At 46.5% G+C, this 4,671-nt stretch overlaps 1 non-coding gene across 1 annotated transcript; it reads right to left on the bottom strand.

The window, feature by feature from the left end:
* Positions 1 to 3,986: 3,986 nt before the first annotated feature.
* Positions 3,987 to 4,068, bottom strand: TRNAL-UAG (transfer RNA leucine (anticodon UAG)). The gene has a single exon. It is a non-coding gene; the product is annotated as a tRNA-Leu (tRNA).
* Positions 4,069 to 4,671: the final 603 nt, after the last annotated feature.

Raw genomic sequence — 4,671 nt, 5'->3', positions numbered from 1 at the left:
GAGTTTAGTTGGTTATATTTTATGATTTAGTACTGTTTCTATTTATTAATTAGAGGTAGTGGTGATCACCATAATCTTTAAGGTTTAAGGTCACAAAACTTCTTTATCTAGCCCTGCTCTCCACAGAAACTTCGCCCCCTATCATCTTGGTATCAGTTATCAGTTGTAAGTACCAAGACATCAGTGTGTAAATACAACCATGTATAGATCATAATATGCACACGTGGGACTGGCAGAGAAGAAAAGCATCACAAGCCTGAGGTGGATGGGATCGAAAGGGCTCATCAGAACCAACATGGCCACCGCAGTGTGTGTCCCACTCTGCTGAACAAGGTGAGCAGTTTGGGAAGGAGCTAAAAAAAAATGTGTGCTCCTCTCTGCTAGGCTGAATTTTATGTGTGTATATAATTTTTGAAAGATCAATAATAATCCTATGTCTGTTTAATGCTTGACAGTGTGAAAGAGCTTTCATCTATATGATCTTATTTAATTCTTACAGCTACTCTTAAATAGGGTTTATTACACTCCTTTTATAGATGACGAAAACTGGGGCTTTGTCTCATTCCAAAGAGCAGAGGAGGGTGGGGGTTTCTGCTCTACAGCTGGGGGAATTTGGAGGAGCACCGCCTAAGCCGCCACTGGCCTAAACACAACACGTGGTAACTTCTATTCTTCTACACCCTGGCCATGCCAAGGCTTGCGGTTGAACTCTGGTCTCGTTCTCTCAGAGCCGCAAACCTCGGACCATTTGAAGCTGGCGGTCCTGGGGCTTCCTTTCCTCTCGATAACATGTTTACATCCAAACTCACTTCCTTCCTCTCTTTCTTCTCCCTGCTAATCCTGGGAAATCTGTTCTTCGAGCAGGAAAAACAATCTCACACTGCTCACGTTATTTTCTAGATCTTTTGACTAGTGCCAAACCTACTTTTGAAAATCCAAAAGCCAAGAATCAATTTCTTTGTTTTCTGGATTTCTCCAACTCATCTATTTCCTAACACTCTGGAAGCAGAATGTGTAAACCCTGGGCATGGGGACAACATGGATCGCTATGTCAAAAAAGCTTTTTTCCTTTCAAGCATCTTTATCCAATGGAAAAGGAGGTGGCATCCCCACCCAACAGGAAAACTGAATCACTGTAAGAATTTTTGAGACTGCCCAAACCACTAGCCTCCATGAGGTTCTGAAAGGGCAAGTAGGAGGTTCTAGCTTACTTGGAGACGCTAAGGAGAAGCATCGCAAATGCAGAAAACAGAATTGTCAGAGTGGGCAGCCCAAGGTGACATAGTCGATCTGAAGGGATTATCAAGACAAACTCATAAGCTTTCCATTATGGGTGCTGAAGCTATTCCCAGTTGTAAACCCAATGCCAGGCATCTAAAACATCCTCAAGTCTCTCTCATCTTGAAAATATCTTCCCAGCAGGGCATAGTGGCTCACACCTGTAATCCCAACATTTTGGGAGGCTAAGGCTGGAGGATTGCTTGAGGTCGGGAGTTCAAAACCACCCTGGGCGATTTGGTGAGAACCCTGCCTCTACATAAAAAAAATTTTTTTTTAATTAGCCAGGTGTGGTGGCACCCAGGAGGCTGAGGCAAGAGAATCACCTGAGTCCAGGAGTTTGAGTCTGCAGTAAGCTATGATTGCACCACTACACTCCAGCCTGGGCAACAGGGTGAGACCCCATCTTTAAAATAAAAAAAAAAATCCTCCTTTGATTCCGCCATTTTCCCTCCCACAACTGTTCCTTTTGCTCCTCCTTTTCAAAATCAAATTTTGTGATGAATTGACCATACTTATGTTTCCATTTCTTCTCCTCAACCCATTCCAAAATGGCTTTAAGATCATCAATGATCTTGTCCATAAATCTTAATAGATATTTTTCCGTCTTTATTTTGCCAGTTATCTTAGCTGTGTTCAGCATAGTTGACTGCCCCCTCCTTCTTGATCCGCATTTCTTGGGCTCTATGAAACCACACCTGTTTTCCACGTATATCGCTGGCCAGTCCTTTCCCGTCTCTTTCGCATCTCTTTCACTGGCTTTTCTTCCACTGCCCTCCCTTTAAGATGATGTCTCTCGGGTCTCTGTCTTGGCCCCTCTTCTCCCTCTGTGGGCTCTTTCTGGATGAGTTCATCCCTTCCCCTGGCCTCAGTCTCTAATACCTCCCAAATCTGTATCATTTCCTTGGAGTGCTCTCTTGACCTCCAGAAATCTATGTCCAACCTCCTACTCAACCCCATATCCCACAAGAATCTCCAGCTCAATGAAAATCAAACTGAAGTCATCATCTCCCACAAACCTGCTTTCCATCTATCTTGTGTTCCCTCCCAGGAGAGGAGAGGCACCACCAGCCATCCAATGACCCAAGCCCAAATCCTGGGCGTCACTTTTGACGTGATCCTCTTCTTCTCGACATGCTCATCAGTGGATTCTGTCAAATCTATCTCTAAAATGTCTCCCTGACTCACTCCTTCTGTCCCGCACCCGGCCACTATTGTGGTACAAACCACTGTCCTTTCTCCTAGACAATTGCAATAGACATTGAAGGGACCTCCTGTCCCTGCTGCCAGCGGGAACTTTCTTTTCTTTCTTTTTTTCTTTTCTTTCTTTCTTTCTTTTTTTTTTTTTTTTTTGAGACGGAGTTTCACTCAATCGCCCAGACTGGAGTGCAGTGGTGCGATCTCGGCTCACTGCAACCTCCGCCTCCCAGGTTCAAGCAATTCTCCTGTCTCAGCCTCCCAAGTAGCTGGGATTACAGGTGTGCACCACCATGCCCAGCTAAATTTCGTATTTTTGGTAGAGACGGGGTTTCACCGTGTTGGCCAGGCTGGTCTCAAACTCCTAACCTCAGGTGACCCACCCGCCTCAGCCTCCCAAAGTGCTGGAATTACAGGTGTGAGCCACCGTGCCCAACCAGTGAACTTTCTAAATTCCAAATTGGAACATGCCACTCTCTAGCTCAAAAGCCTTCCATGGTTTCCCATTGCCCTTGGGAAGGGACCAAGTTCAAAGCCTTAACTCGGCATTCATGGCCCTCTTTGCCTATCTCTTCGCCTCACCTATTGCCAATACTCCACCTCCACTCTCTGTGCAGCTGCCCTGAATTGCCTTCACAGCGTCTCAGCCTTACCAGGCTCTTTAGGAGTTCCCTCTTGGAAATCCCCTCCCGCGCCTTCACTTGGCTAATCTCAATTTCAGGCCCCAGCTAAATGTCACTTCCTTGCTTCTCAGGGGCCAGGTTAGCATGCTGTACTGCCTAACACTCCTCACAGGTGTAATTAATTAAAATGACAATGTCTGCGAAGTCGATGGGTTCAAAAACATGCCTGCCTTGTACACCACCACAGCCTCAGGACGAGCACGGTTTCTGGCACATAGTAGGCCCTTCATAAACAGCTCAACAACTGTTTATAAATGAAGGCCCCTAAATCAAGCCTGAAAACCAAGTAAGAGGTGAATCAATGAAGCAGAGACCTCAAGGTTGGCACCCCCACATAGGGCCAGACCCCTACTACTCCAGGGTCACCTGACAACAGAGGTTTATGGGGTCCCTGGAGCCCTCTAAAGTACACAGAGCAGGCCAGAAAGGGACCCCCGTCCCTAACTCAGGTCATGATTACAACCACCCCCAACTAACCCCGGGAAGACCCAGACAGGCTGTTGGGAACTTTTCAAGCTAGCTCAGATGCTTTCCCCTGGAAATGGGGAGATGTGTTTTGTTTTTTTGTTTTGTTTTGAGGGAGCTGGATGGGTAGGTGAAAGAGAGGTTTGTGTATTGGGCTAGACAGTGAAAGAGCCTACACTGCAGTTTCTGCCTTTTCTCTTCCCTTCCCCCTTCCATTAAAAAAAATCAATTATAAGCAATCTAAAGCTTTAAAAAAGAAAGACATCAGAAAGGAGAAAAAAGGAAGAGAAGTTGGGAAAGGACTACATAGAGGACTACATAAAAAGATGGTTTATGGATAGAAAAGTGAGACCTTCTGGGGTGTGGCAGCGGTGGGATTCGAACCCACGCCATCGAAATGACTGGAGCCTAAATCCAGCGCCTTAGACCACTCGGCCACGCTACCTCCCGTTTGTAGGGCTTGCTATGCCAGCATATTAGTGCGATGATGCAGGCGCCCCGCCCTCAAAGTTTGCGCATGCTCAACATAGAACCGCTGTCTCCTGCGTTGCTCATGGAGACTTGGAGTCACAGTGCTCTCGCGATCAGCAGCAGTAAACACACTAGGAACGCACTATTAAAATGAAGAGTGCCTACATATCAAACATTAATATTTTTAATATTAAATCCTCACAAGTGTGTTTGGATTTGATTTTGAGTTTTCCTTGGGCGTGATCCTGCCTACAGCCACGTAGGGGCGCTCCCGTGCTGCCGCTTCCTCCCGGGTGGGCCGGGATCTTGCGTGGAGCCCCAGTTTGTACGTTGGGTCCCCAAGGTGCGGACGCTGTGTCCAGTTCAAGGCCCCTCTGTAGCCCTGAGTGGCCTCATGTCCTAGCCCTTGCCCTCGCGATGTAAATCAAGAGTTCAGGGAGGAAAACCATTGAACGTTGTTGCAGATTCTTTGCATGTGTGGGCTCCTAACATATCAAAAACTATTAAGCTTTCATAAGCTGTGCGACCTATTTTACAGAGGAGGAAAATAGAGATGCTAAGTAACTAGCCTCGGGTG

Source organism: Gorilla gorilla, chromosome 18 (assembly GCF_029281585.2).
Source record: "Gorilla gorilla gorilla isolate KB3781 chromosome 18, NHGRI_mGorGor1-v2.1_pri, whole genome shotgun sequence".
Classification (NCBI taxonomy): Eukaryota; Metazoa; Chordata; class Mammalia; order Primates; family Hominidae; genus Gorilla; species Gorilla gorilla.
Note: the sequence above shows the minus strand (reverse complement) of the source record. Positions and strands in the feature narration are given on the sequence as shown.